Consider the following 14,565-nt stretch of genomic DNA (forward strand, 5'->3'; position numbering starts at 1 on the left):
ACATGCCGAGGGAACGCTTGGCATAATCACAGCGGTAATCTTGATCAGCCACCTTCGAATATGATCAGTTGTTGTGATGATAGTTCCACTAGGAATACCATGACAAACATAAATATTAGTAGTAATTTAGTACCTTGTAATAGTACAATATTTTGTAAATAGGGTGCAACCCATGCACCACCCCTATGTACGCATTACTTAGTTAATATATATATATTATCTTTCAAACCAAAAAAAAAAGAATTCTATCTTTTTAATTTACGTTATTATGTGTGTGTCTTTACAAAAATACTATTCCTAACAAACTGATATGACATTCGAATTTGAAACTAAACAAAATTTGAGTACTTTGCGTTGAGGTTAAGCCAAGTAACGTGTCCAGAAAAAATTACTCGATAAATTTTAGGATAATATCTACACTGCTATGTAATAACAATTAGTGATTTTAACATTATATGAAAAGTATTCGGAATTTAAAATTTGCGGGCAAAGATATAAATAAACTCAAAATGGAGTCATAATTATATAAAATTTTATCAGCTAAAAAATTATTTAAATTTTTAGATAGCCAATTAATGTGAATTTTGAATTAAGGATAATATCTTCACTTACATCATTATAAAGATAATCATTATTGAAATATAAATTTTAAAAACTAAAATTTTAAATTAAAATATTTTTTTGAAAGGTAACAACATACCAAATAAGAGTTCAAGTCTTATCCAAAGAGTATTTCATATTATCTCAACTTTGGTTGCTTTGCTATAAATATAAGTTATTATTTTGCTTCCTGATTATTTTTAGGTTCCAATAACACTGCCGTGAATGATGTTGAAAAAGAAAATAGAATTATTCATTATGAGATTTTCAAAATAGTTATAAGGCTTTTCGTGTGCAGTGTTTTTTTTATTAATATCTAATGATTCTTTATATTTATCTAGAAAGTTTAAATTTTAAAGTTATTTACACATAATTCAAATAATTTAAATTACAATTTGACATGGTTAGTATTCGCGTATCTGTGCCGATACTAATACTAGTTGAATATTAAATTACAATTAAGTTAAAACCTCTTTAATAAGAATAAATAAGTTTACAATATAATACTATAGCTTGGTAAAAATCTCAAAATAAAAGAAAAAAAGGAAACCGGAAATATACAAACTCCAGCCAAAATCCAGTTTTAAGATTCTTGAAATAAAACCCTAAACCGGTAACCCAATACAGTGTAAGAATAAAATCTCTCAATCTGAGCCGACCTGTTGATCCAACGGTGCATAGCATCACGGCGCTCGTGCTTATCACACTCCCCGTTTCCTTACTTCACTGTTCAGCGCACTTCCATTCTCTCTCTAAACCCCGTCTTCTTTCTCTCTCTCTAGAACAGTGACTTCATCCCTCAATGATCACTATTTTTCCTTTTTATCAACTAAATTGATGCTATGGTCGTTCGGAACTAGCTTAGATATTTGAACTGTTAAAAGTTAATTTAAGAAGAAATACTATATTTTTTTTGGGGCTAATTTTGAGTTTGAAATTCGCATTTTTGGGAGGCGTAATTTAATGTTAGTGTTTTATGTGCAATGATTACTGATAGTTATTCAAAGATGATATCAATGGTAGGAGGAAACAACGATTTTAATGATCGGGAGAGAGAGCTAAGCATGTTGCGAAGCGGTTCTGCTCCGCCCACTTTTGAAGGATCGCTTAGCGCTTTTGCTGATTTTGGTGGTCTTTCAGAGGAATTAAGGTCTGATCCAGCCTACATTGCCTATTACTACTCCAACGTCAACCTAAACCCTTGCCTTCCGCCGCCTCTTCACTCCAAAGAGGACTGGCGGTTCGTGCAGCATCTCCAAGGTACTAATGCTGCAGCTAATGGTAGTTCTGTGGCATTAGGGGATATTGGAGACCAGAGGAAGTTGATTCGAGGTGATAAGGGAGCTGATGATAGGTCACTTTTTCCGATGCAGTTGGGATTTGGTCAGGAAGATGGAGATGTTGGAAAGGAGGATGAGAAGGAATGGTGCGGAGTTGGACTTATTGGGTTACGTGGGCTTGGATTAGGAAGCCAGCAGAAGAGCATTGCTGAGATGATTCAGGTACAAAGAGAAAATAAAACAGGTACAAAGAGAAAATAAAATATTATTATATTGGTTTTGGTTTGTCAGCTCCACGTTTCTAATTGATGGCTGTTGATATTTGTTAACTTGTTTATTGTGCCTGTTTAGTAAATTTTGAAACATTATTCCTGTTTATAGTGTTTGTTGAATGCTTTCTGTTTATATCGCTTTTTGCATCTCAAAGTTGGTTCTTTGACATTGCATTGGCATGCTTATGACTTAGAGGTCGTTTGGCTGTGGGTTAGAGATGAGTCATCCATGTATTAAAACTAGAAAACTTTGTACATTGTTTGGCTACAAAATTGGAGGAAAATAATCTCCGCATAGAATCTAGCATAAGTTATACAATGTCAGATCGTGTTTTTTTCTTTTCCACATAAAACATAGCATTGCTAATACAATATTTGGTTCATGTTTTCCTTTTCCGCATAACTAATACATATATTAGTTGTGAGGGAATCTATGTATTATTTATGCAGGGTAGAAGATGGAATAAATAATACATGTTAGTAATACACAGATTAAAACACAAAATGACAAGAGTACCCTCTATTCAAAGTTGTATTTTTTTAAAAAACATATTTAAAATATACTACCAATTTAGTAGAATAAATTAAACAAATTATTACTAATACTCACATTACATTTTTATATTACTAATTCCTACATAATTAATTTTCGTATAACTAATCTCCGCATAACTAATTCTCGTGTTACTAAATCTTGCATAACTAACCTCTGCATAACTAGTCCCTGCATAACTAAACCTTGCATAACTAAACCCCTCAATAACTAAACCCTGCATAACTTATTCGTACTAATACATTATTAATCCATGCATAACTCGTGTTCGAACCAAACAGCCCTTTAAGGTTGTAGCTCTCTGCATTTTTGAATATTGCTTGTCTGTAGCATTACTGTTTGTATTCATGTATTAGTCTGATTTGCACGATTGCCACTTCTTTAACCAGATGTCATTATTGCTGGTTGTCGTTTTCCTGATTGTCGAAGTGCGATAATTAGTATTTTGTGATACGTGTTAAGTTTTTTCACCTGTGCCTTTTGGTTACCTTGGACAAAAAAGGAAAAAGTAGCTTAACATAGTTAGAACTTAAAACGTATACGCTTGGCCTTTATATGGTAAATCAGCTCAGAAGCTGGTGGTCGGTGGATCAAGCTCGTGTCCTTTAATTGTTGTGTTAGGAAAAAATATATGAATTGTCTGTTGTGCGTGCTTGTTTTGTTCTGAAATCTTTTGAAGTTTGACTGTTTAATTTTTTATGCCTGCCAGATTTCCTGTTGTTGAGTCTCTGCAGTTCTCATTTCTTACAATAATTGTTCTTCATTAAGTTGGAGTCACACATTTGTGCTCTGAGTCATCTTGGATTCTTTCATGGACAGTTTTGTTGGTGAGATACAGTAGATTTTTTTTTATCTCGAGGAAATTGGTAAAAAGTTGCTTATGCAATTTGTAGACCTTGTGGGCATTATAATTTAAACCCGTCCAAATATTTGGTTGCTCCAGCTTGTTCAACTGGAACAGCATGTACTTGGGTTTGACAATTAATGCATCAAGATATTTTTCAAGTTGGAAATGTTGTGTGTCAGACACGTGTTTGGAAGAGAGACCAGACTCTTTTGGTCGTTCTATCCAGTTTCCTAATACACAAATGGCTCCTCATACCGATGTCAATAAATGTCTTTTGCCTTTTTTCACCACCGGCTGCCTAATGTCACGGTACACCTGTAAAAGGTTGTTTTATCATTTGTTTTGGTGGCTTCCATCTGACTCAGTTGAGTTATTCACATTCATGTCATTGTTACTGACCTTTCTGATGTACCTTCAAAAACCTGGAATTACTTTGAATCACTGGTAATCGCTACCTGGACAGACTTGCATTCTTTGATCAATAATATCTGTAATCCATTCTCTTATCTTTATATTGAGCGATTTGTAAAGGTGTATAAATTTTTTACTGAAGATGGCATTTTGTTTCTTATGATATTTTTTTTCAGGGTGCTTCAAGTTGCATTATTATTCTTCCTCTATTCAGCTTGACTTGCTAAGCGAGTTCTTTTTCTTTTCTTTTCTTTTCTGGTGACTTTAATTTAAAGGGCTGTGGATTTATTGTTCTAAGACTCCTTCAGAAATGCAGGATGGTAGAAGTCAAGCAACATCTACTTCGAGGCATCCATCTTGTCCACCTAGCCGTCCATTCGATGATGTTGTCGATCCTTCTGGATCCCAATTTGTTCATCTCCATCACGAGTTGGCATCTTTGGATGCATTACATTCTCAGGCAAAGATCCAAGGCGCATCTGCACTCGAAAGCATCACCACATCAGGCTGTCAATCTTATGCTTCTGCTTTGGGCGCATCATTGTCACGAAGTACCACCCCTGACCCTCAGCTTGTAGCTAGAGCTCGTAGTCCTCGTATTCCTTCTGCTGGAGGATGGAGGATAAGCTCAATAGATAAAAGAAACGTAAATGTCCCTAACACATCGGAGAACGTTCCATCTAATATGGGGGAGCATGCTGATCTGGTAACTGCATTGTCTGGCATGGGTCTGTCAGTGCATGGTATGGGAGATGTACGAAAGCATCAAAATATTCAAAATCATAATGAGATCGATAATCATCAGAACCTCTTTCATCTGCAGAGGGATCAAAATCCTATGAAGCAGCATTCCTATGCAAACAAGTCTGAATCAGTTCAGTTTGGTAAATCTGCATGTTCATCTGCTGCTTCATACTTGAAAGGGCCTTCTACCCCAACACTCAGTAGTGGAGGAAGTTCACCATCTCAATATCCAGCTGTTGATAATCCTAATTCAATGCTTTCTCCATATGGTTTAGGAGGTTATGATATGAACCCTTCATCACCATCGATGTTGGAAAACCAACTTGGGGGTGGTAATTTTCCTTCATTATTTGAAAATATTTCTGCTGGGGCAACAATGGGTGCCTGTGGAATTGATCCTCGAGCAATGGCAGGAGGCTTGAATTTTTGTCCTAATCTATTGGCTGCTGCAGCTGAATTACAGAACATTAATAGACTTGATGGTCAGACCTTGGGTAGTTCACTGCAAATACCTCAGGTGGATCCCATGTACCTTCAGTACTTGAGATCAACTGAGTATCTTTCTGCTCAGCTATCAGCTGTTAATGACCCAACTGTTAACAGGGAATCTCTAGGCAATTCATACATGGATTTGCTTGAGCTTCAGAAAGCATATTTTGGGGCACTGTTTGCGTCTCAAAAATCACAGTATGGTCTTTCGTGTCTTGGAAAATCTGGTGGCATAAATAATGGTTACTATGGGAATATAGCACTTGGCATTAATATGTCATATCCTGGAAGCCCTTTGGCTGGTGCAGCTCTTCACAATTCTCCCTTTTGGCCTGGTAGTCCTATAAGGTATGGCGAAAGGAACATGCATTTTCCTTCAGGGATGAGGAACTTATCTGGTGTAATGGGAGCTTGGCATTCCGAGTCTGGTTCTAACTTGGGAGAAAGCTTTACTTCGACATTATTGGATGAGTTAAGAGCAACAAAAGTAAGCGTTTGGAGTTGTTGGAGATTGAAGGCCATGTTGTTGAGTTCAGGTAAACTTTACTGGCTAATACTTCTTTTCTTCCATTTCATCTAGACTTCTATAAGCCTATAAGTTGATCAAAAGTCTTGTGTGATTAGTGCCGACCAGTATGGAAGCAGGTTCATTCAACAGAAGTTGGAGACCACTACAACAGGGGAGAAGAACATGGTCTTCTCTGAAATTATGCCACAAGCTCTTTCATTGGTGACTGATGTGTTCGGTAATTATGTGATCCAGAAGGTGTGTTCATGCAGATATATGTTTTTGGGCAAGCATTTTTGGATGTTGTTATTAGCTTAAGTTATTATTTGGCATATCTTGTGTTCACTTTCCCTTATGTACTTTCAAGGTTTTGCACCTCTCAAGTACAAAGAAGAGAGAAAAACAAAAGCATCCCGCTAAAGTTTTTCACAAAACTAGTAAAAGCGTTCTTCAAACTCACGTTGGAAGAATGTAAGATGAAAAGAAACCTCACTCACACGTTCTTCAATCTCGCAAAATTGTAAGAAGTGTTGAATAAAGTAAGAACAATGAAATAAAAAGTAAATTACGTTTTTGAAGCAAGAGCTTAACTTTGATAGGGGAGATGAAAAAGAATTCCTGTCTTTAAAAGTAAATCCCACTAAACTTGACTTGTACGCTTGACATGAAAAGTAGAGGCAAGCGGAGTCAAAGGCCGAGCCTCAACCCTTAACACTCAGCTTAGAGCATTCAATCTCGCTTTCACCCCTTAGAAGGACAGAAAGCTCTAGGGATTCAGACAGAAGTAGTAACCATCTTGTGGTCCTTCCCGTTACGTTAAGGCGAGTTTCTCGAACAAATACTTTTTTATAGGTGCATGGAAATTATTAAATGTAAAAAACTAATCGCCCATGTTTATTTTTAGCATATTGAGCCCTTTAAATAGGCCTTACAATGAGCAAAATTGACAAGGTTACGGAGAATGAATCCTAATTAAACTAGAATAAGAATAAGGCTAAGAAAACCTATCCTAACTAAAACAGGAAAAAGAATTCTAGTAGGAATGGGATACCAACTAACAATCTTAGTTTGACTAGAACTACAAATATAATCCTACTAAAACAAGAATTAAATTACTAGGAAACAAGAAATAAGAAATCCTAATCTTTAAGGAAAAGAAATCCTAATCTTGAATGGATTCTTGGCTTCTTGAATTTCCCACTTTCTTGGCCTTCTTGATCTTGCATCATTCTCCCCTAGTTGAAAAGATTCATTCTCGAGTCCAACAACTTCCATAGATGGTGGAAGATTTGATATAGTAAGAATGGAGACCCAATGTGGGAAAAAAGAAAAAAAAAATGGGGTCACAATGCTCACCAGGTTTTAAGTTACATTTTGCTAGTTTATCATAGAGCTTCTTCATGTTGTAAGCAAAACTTAGCATGCGGTCGAACAAAATCCCACTTTCTAAGTTTCAACTTTCTACCAAGTCTTCTCCATGTAATCTTTCTATGTTGACTCTCAACCTTCAACTTATGATATGAAGTTATTGGTGTTAGAACTTTATGAAACTTAGCCAACTCCATGTTTAGCTTTGACTTAAGCATGGTACGCTCTTCTTGGGAATGCATCAATTGCATCGCTTATACACCAACATTTATATATATATATATATGACGCGAGTACATGTTGTTTCTTCAATATATGGACCCAAACTCTCCATTATCCACTCTTTTTTAGGTAGTCCATTATCTTGTTCTTCCATATTCTTATGGACTTTAGGATTAATGCAATATGTTGCCTTATTTGGATGATATAGTCTATCTATCAAGTCAATATTGTTTTGAGTATATGTGAAAGGCGGAAAGTCAATGACACAAATTGTTTGATACTCCAATGGATTGTCATAAAACTTTGGTGGTAAATCCTCAACTTTTGGATCCATTGCAATGTTCCTCGTCTCTTTGATATTGCTCTTCATCAGCTTTGTCCTCCCTTGATTATCTGAATATTTATCATCTTGGACATAGAGCCTTTGTATTCTTATGCCTTGGTCAACTTCAACCTCTTCAACTTGCTCAATATATCTTGCTCTATGTGGTTGAATTGGTGGATATCATCGTGATAGACGTCGGGGGTGTAGGCTTTGTGGCAGATTTGGTAGTTTCTGATTTTGAAGCACCAAACCTTCAACCAAGTCAGTGAGATACTTCATTGATTCCACCAAGCTATATAGCTTCAATTTCTTCATTGCCTCGTTCAAGGACTGTAGTTCTTAATTTCTGAATTTTTAATTGAAGAAAGATCACAAATTTGCTATTTTCTTGTTTGGTGACACGATGGATAAGATAGCAAGTCAATAATTCGGACCTGATATTGAATTGATGTACTTTTGAGGTTTTGCACCTCTCAAGTACAAAGAAGAGAGAAAAGCAAAAGCACCCCGCTAAAGCTTTTACAAAACTAGTGAAAACATTCTTCAAACTCACGTTAGAAGAATGTAAGATGAAAAGAAACCTCACTCACATGTTCTTCATTCCCGCAAGATTGCAAGAAGCGTTGAATAAAGGAAGAACAATGAAGTAAAAAGTGAATCACGTTTATGAAGCAAGAGCTTAGAAAAACTAATCACCCATGTTTATTTTCAGCATATTGAGCTCTTTAAATAAGGCTTACCATGAACAAAATTGATAAGGTTAAGAAAAATTAATCCTAATTAAACTAGAATAAGAATAAAGCTAAAAAAACCTATCCTAACTAAAATAGGAAAAAGAATTCTTGTAGGAAATACCAACTAACAATCCTAGTTTGACTAGAACTACAATTATAATCCCACTAAAACAAGAATTAAATTACTAGAAAACAAGAAATAAGAAATCATAATCTTCAAGGAAAAGAAATCCTAATCTTGAATGGATTCTTGGCTTCTTGAATTCCCTACTTTCTTGGCCTTCTTGATCTTGCATCACTTGAGCCGATGGTTTATTGGAAACAACCTCTCTACCTTCACAAGGTAGAGATAAGGTCTTCATACATATTACCTCCCCACCTGACACCATTTGTGGGATTACACTATGCTTGCTGTTATTGTTGTACTTTTTGAGCAAAATGCTATTAATCTTTTATGGAATCAGAAACCTGATCTTCTTTGTTCTCTTTTTCCTGCCTTTCACTTTTTCAGTTTTTTTAACATGGAAGTGCATCTCAGATTAGAGAACTGGCTGACTAGCTCAATGGGCATGTTCTAACACTTTCTCTTCAAGTGTATGGTTGCCGAGTGATCCAGAAGGTATTGATTGTGTTTCTAATTATATCTGTTCAAAATCTGATCTCTATTCTGTCTTCAGTGCTCTTCAAATTTTGGATTTGTTACACTTTCTGATTCACTATTAATTGGGATAATAGTTTAATTGGTTTGGAGAGAATCATGTCACTGAATTGGCTATGTATTGCTAAAGCTGCGGACAAATTGATACCTTTGCGACTTGGCTATTTTCTTGTTATGTAAAGTGAAATTTCATTTCTTTATAAGCTGATTTAATGGGGCTATCTTATTCCAACGGTAGACATTCTCCCCTGAAAGCCACATTAGCTGCTTCTTGTCCTTGTTAATATGTGTATACTATCCTTGATAAAAAAAATAAAAATACAAAATGCGTATACTATGTGATAAGGAACTGAACATCCAATTTTTTGCGTTGTTTCCTATGATCAGAGTGTTATGATGTCACTCTCTAATACTATACAATGTTCTTGTCTTGGTATGCCAAATTTCACTCTCCCAAAGTAAAATAGAAACAATCTAAGTTGTATATCTGTATTCCTCATCATAAGCTTTCGTGATATCCGGGTTGGTAACATTTGGCAGAACCATGACCTTTGGTCCGGCGGGTGGGGTGGGGTTGGGTTGGGTTGGGGGGTTTGGGATACACATGCATATTCTTAAATAGAAAAATTAGATAGAATAATCTTTACTCATGCTTTCACTCTCTGGTGGTGGAATGACGTAGTCCAAGGTAAAGTGGAGGCGAAGAAGGTAGCGTACGCGAAGTTGGCAGGAACCACAACCGAGGAGAAGAGGAGAGCGAATAGAGAGAGGTACAAAGTGGCTAGGAAGGAGGCAAAGCTGGCGGTCACGGAGGCTAAGAATGCAGTGTTTTGTCGTCTATACGAGGAATTGGGGGAGAAAGGCGGGGACAAGAAGTTGTTTCGGCTGGCTAAAGCAAGGGAGAGGAAGACCCGAGATCTGGACCAAGTAAGGTGCATCAAAGACTAGCATTGTAGAGTTTTGATGGAAGAGTCCTAGATTAAGCAGAGGTGGCAGATGTACTTCTATGGTGTTCTAAACGAGGAGGGGGACTGGGATATAGCGCTAGGGGACTTGGGGCATTCGGAGAGTCTCCGAGATTTTAGGTATTGCAGGCGCATTAAGGTGGAGAAGGTCATGAGGGCTTTCCGTAAGATGAGTAGGGGTAGAGCGACCGAGCCAGATGAAATACCGGTTGAGTTTTGGAAGTGTGTGGGTAGAGCAGTATTGGAGTGGCTGACTGGGTTGTTCAATGTAATTTTTAGGACGAAGAGGATGCCGGAGGAGTGGATGTCGAGTACGGTACCAGTTGTACCGTTGTACAAGAACAAAGGTAATATCCAGTGTTGTAACAATTATAGGAGTATCTTACTTAGCCATACCATGAAAGTCTGGGAGAGGGTGGTAGTGGTGAGGGTGAGGAAGACGACATCTATATCCGACAATCAGTTTGGGTTCATGTCGGGTCGCTCCACTACGTAAGCTATCCACCTTATTAGGAGGTTGGTGGAACAGTACAGGGATAAGAAAAAGGATTTGCACATGGTGTTTATTGACTTGGAGAAAGCGTATGACAAGGTTACTAGGGAGGTGCTCTGGAGATATCTTGAGGCAAAGGGCTTGTCGGTAGCCTACATAAGAGCGATAAAGGACATGCATGATGGAGCTAAGACTAAGGTTAGGACTGTGGGGGGCGACTCAGAGCATTTCTCAGTTGTTATGGGATTACACCAAGGCTCTGCGCTTAGCCCGTTCTTATTTGCCTTGATGATGGATGCATTGACACACCATATTCAAGGGGATGTGCCATGGTGTATGTTATTTGCTGATGACATAGTTCTAATTGATGAGACGAGGGTCGGTGTTAACGAGAGACAGACCCTCGAGTCTAAGGGTTTCAAATTGAGCAGGTCTAAGGCAGAGTACTTGGAGTGCAAGTTTAGCGCTGAGTCGAGGGAAGTAGGCAGGGACGTGAGGCTTGGATCACATGTCATCCCCAAGAGAGATAGCTTCAAGTATCTTGGGTCGATGATTCAGGGGGACGGAGAGATCGACGAGGACGTCGCTTACCGAATAGGGGCGGGCGGATGAAATAGAGGCTTGCATCTGGAGTCTTGTGTGACAAGAGAGTGCCACCGATACACAAAGGTAAGTTTTATAGAGCTGTGGTTAGACTGACCATGTTGTATGGGGCAGAGTGTTGGCCGGTTAAGAACTCCCATATCCAGAGGATGAAGGTAGCAGAGATGAGGATGCTGAGGTGGATGTGCGGGCACACTAGGATAGACAAGATTAGGAATGAAGATATTCGGAAGAAGGTGGGCGTGGCCCCTGTGGATGACAAGATGCGGGAAGTGAAGCTCAGATGGTTTGGGCACGTGCGGAGGAGAAGCCTTGATGCTCCGGTGAGGAGGTGTGAGCTATTGGCCATGGTGGGTACGAGAAGAGGTAGAGGGAGGCCTAAGAAGTATTGGGGAGAGGTGATCAGGCAGGACATGGAACGACTGCAGATTTCCGAGGACATGACCCTTGATAGGTAGGTTTGGAGGTCAAGCATTAGAGTTGTAGGTTAGGGGGTAGTAGAGCTTTCCTTACTTCATACCGGGGGTGAGGCGAGGTTAGATTAGGGTTGATATTAGATGGCTTGTAGTTTATGTTGAATCCACACTATCCTTGCTGTTTATCTTAACCCCGAGCCTTAGATACTAGTTACTGTTATTGCATGTCATTTATCTTTTGGTTGTTATGCTTATGTTACTATTACGGTTTATACTGGAGTTGGAGTTACTAATGAATTGTCTTTTCTTGTTTTTTATTTCCGTCTTTTTGAGCTGAGGGTCTATCAGAAACAACCTCTCTGCCCTATCGGGGTAGGGGTAAGGTCTGCGTACACATTACCCTCTCCAGACCCCACTTTGTGGGATTTTACCGGGTAGTTGTTGTTGTTGTTGTTGCTTTCACTCTCTTTTAAAATATTTATTTCACTATTGAGACTTTAATTATTTACAAAATTCTCGCCAAAGTGCTATAATTGTTGAATTTGAATTATATCAACATATTAAATGAGTTCTTAAAGTTCAAAGCCATATTAGTAATTATTTTTTTTTTTTGATAAGGTAAAGGTTTTATTAATAAGGTACCAAGATGGTACAAAAAGTTACAAAAACCACCCCAAAACAACCATATCCTACAGGCTTCCTAGTAGATCCAGAAACTCTAAAAACTGTTGTTCCACTGGTACACTACTTTTACACCAATAAAACAAGTTGTGAATACATTTGTTTCTAATTCTAAAAATGTGCTCCCTGTGTCCTTCAAAACAAGCCTGGCTCCTTTCTAGCCATAAAGTCCAGAAGATGCATAATGGGATGGTTCTCCATATTTGCTTCAGTCTTCTCGGTACTCTTTGAACATATCACTCTTCCAACAAGCTTCTAACAGTCTGTGGCATTACCCAAAAGATTCCACACATGTTTAAGAATAGATCCCAGCATTGTCTAGCAATTCTACAATGAAGTAATATATGATTTACTGATTCTTGATCTCCTTCACACAAATAACATCTATTGCTAAGATTAAAACCTCTTTTTTTGCAAATTGTCTTGTGTCAAACATGCTTCCCAGGTTGCTATCCAGCCAAAGCATGCCACCTTGGCTGGAACTTTTGTCTTCCATATCATTTTCCATGGCCAATTATTAACCCTGTGACTTGACTTCTTAATCAGCTTATTGTAACAGCTTCTGACCGAAAACTTTTTATCCTTATCCTCTGCCCAGATCAGTGCATCTACCTTACTATGATTAATTGAGACTGAGTCAAGCTGCTGTAGTAAGAAACAATAGTCATCTATCTCCCAGCTGTTCAGATTTCTTCTGAGCTCCACTTGCCATCCTGTCTCTGTGTAAAAATTAGCAATCACACTGCCCTTAATAGAGTAATTGAATAGAGTAGGATACTTAGATTTCAAGCATTCCTCCCCTATCCATAAATCTGTCCAAAACTTAATTCTTTGCCCATTCCCAACTTCCAGTTTAGTAAATTTCAGAATTTTTTTTTGATGGAGTAAGATGTTTCATTAATAAAAGGCATCAAGAAGATGCAAAGTTACAAAAGAACAGAAGCACTAGAGCACAAAAATACTAGTTTGTTAGCCCCTTTACATCAAAACATCAGGGAACTAACAAAATCAAAAGATTGATCAAAGCTAATTACAGGAGTTAGTCCAGCAAAAAAGGTTAATCAGACATCTAGCTTTAAGAGAGTGAATTGGAGTTGAGATTCCATCAAAACATCTATGATCCCTTTCATTCCATAAACACCAAAAAATAACTGCAGGGATCATCACCCAGATTTTCTTGATGGTCTTTTCAACTCTCCATAGGCTCCAGCTTGCATATGCTTCACCAACATGTTGTGGCATGACCCATTGAATGCCAAAGAGAGAATAGAACATATTCCATAGTTCGTTGGCCACTCTACAATGCAAAAAGAGATGGCTGACTGACTCGGAGTTGCTTTGACACATATAGCATCTATTTACCAATTTAAAACCCCATCTGTTGAGATTGTCTTGTGTTAAACATGCTTCCTTAAGCGCAATCCAGCTGAAGCAGATGACCTTTGTAGGCATTTTGGTCTTCCAGATTTGCTTCCAAGGCCAGGAATCAATTATCTGATTCTGAGAACTTAAAAGCTGGTAGCATTCCTTCACAGTGAAAAGTTTGTTGTCTCCCCAACTTAGTTTGTCAGCTTTGGTTTCATCAATGGTGCACCTCTCCAAACTAGCTAGTAATTCTAACACATTATCTAACTCCCAATCTTGAACATATCTTCTGAATAATACATTCCAGCTGTTTCCACATCTGTTTTGAGCAATAAAGAAATTCTTATCTTGGGCAATCTGGAATAAATTTGGGTAGACCTCCATGAGTGGAATATTCTTTAACCATTTATCCTTCCAGAAACTAATGTTCAAACTATTCCCAGCCCTGAAAGATACTTGCTTAAAGAATTCATTTCCCAACTTGCTGATGTGCTGCCAAGGGCCAACCCCATGACATGACGTAGATGTATTTGTTCTCCAGTTGTCCCTTCTACCATGTTTAGCAAGAATTACTTCTTTCCAAAGGCTTGACTCATCCGTACCGAACCTCCATAGCCATTTCATGAGCATACTTTTGTTGTGCGAGACCAAGTCTCTAATACCCAGCCCTCCATTGCTTTTTGATTGTGTGACTTTGGACCACTTGACGAGATGGTATTTGTGGGAGCTGCTGTTTCCTTCCCAGAGAAAATCTCTCCTGATCTTGTCTAGTTTCTTAAGTACCTTGCTAGGGATGAGAACTAATAACATGTAGTAAGTGGGGATGCTATAAGGACACTATTGATGAGAGTTAGTCTCCCTCCCATGGAGAGATACTGCATCTGCCAAGCTGCCAATCTCTTTTCAAACTTTCCAATGATCCCATTCCAGATTTCAATGTTCTTGTATTTGGCACCAAGAGGGAGACCTAGATAGGTGGTGGGAAATGACCTAATTGTACAACCCATAATGTTGGACAGTTCTTCTAGGTT

General features: G+C 38.0%; 1 pseudogene; it reads left to right on the forward strand.

Annotated features, from left to right (window-relative positions):
• Positions 1-1,241: 1,241 nt before the first annotated feature.
• On the forward strand, positions 1,242-9,160 carry LOC104242049 (pumilio homolog 1-like; annotated as a pseudogene).
• The last annotated feature ends 5,405 nt before the right edge of the window (positions 9,161-14,565 follow it).

The sequence above is a fragment of the Nicotiana sylvestris genome, chromosome 5, assembly GCF_000393655.2.
Source record: "Nicotiana sylvestris chromosome 5, ASM39365v2, whole genome shotgun sequence".
Classification (NCBI taxonomy): domain Eukaryota; kingdom Viridiplantae; phylum Streptophyta; class Magnoliopsida; order Solanales; family Solanaceae; genus Nicotiana; species Nicotiana sylvestris.